Consider the following 934-nt stretch of genomic DNA (forward strand, 5'->3'; position numbering starts at 1 on the left):
TATTGCAAATTCAACTTATTAATGACTATTAGCAAGAATCAGGAAACTAGAAGTGACATGCAACTTGAATTTCAACGCTAGTGAATTTTCCAGGTAGGTTGGGTTGGTTTTATGCTTCTTTAACAGACAAAGAAACTACGGCTTAGGGAGCCTAGTTACATGACTAGAAAATGTCAGCGCCAGCTCTGTCTTAGATCTCCCTTCCCCAGCCACGCCTGCCACCTGTGCTTCAACAGGAGCTTATGCCCTCAGAAGCTCTCTGTGGGTGGGGTGCAGGGCCTGCGAGGGTGTCCTGCACGCTGCAGGCCTGCAGACGGGGCTGGGTGCAGCCAGTGAGGAGGCACATTTTCCCCCAGTGGGCCCCTCTAACCCCTCCCAACTCTTTGAACCCCAGACAGGGAAGTGAGGCTCACATTACACAGAAAACACCCCAGCTCCAAACATACAAATGACCCCGCAGTGTACACTTGACTACGTTCATTTATTTTTCACGACAAGCTGGAGAGAGGTGGGCCCTCAGCTTGGGGAGGAGAAGAGAGGGAAAATGGGGGCTCACCGCAGGCTTCTAAGGGGAAGAGCTGGGGAGGAGGAGAGAGAGAGGAAACAGAGCGTCCAGGCCCTTCTCCCACCCACACCCAGGCCTCCCAAGTCCACGTAAAAGGAAAGAGTAACAGGACACCCGCCCAGCGGTGTCCTTCCTCCCTCCTCGCTCTTCCCCCACCATCCAGCAACAACAGGAGAGAAATCAAGGCCGCGCAGGAGAGGGGCGGCGGGCAGCGGGTCAAGGAAAAGCGGACAGGTGACAGGTGCACCCAGCCCCCGTGCAAAGCCGAGGTCTCCCCTCTCGCCGAGGAGGAGCGGCGCGCGCGCCCCCGGCCGGCCCCGACCCCGCGGCGCCTTCAGCCAAGGCCTGTCCTCGCCTTTTGGCGGCCGC

Source organism: Myotis lucifugus, unplaced genomic scaffold (assembly GCF_000147115.1).
Source record: "Myotis lucifugus unplaced genomic scaffold, Myoluc2.0 scaffold_162, whole genome shotgun sequence".
In the NCBI taxonomy this organism is placed as follows: Eukaryota; Metazoa; Chordata; class Mammalia; order Chiroptera; family Vespertilionidae; genus Myotis; species Myotis lucifugus.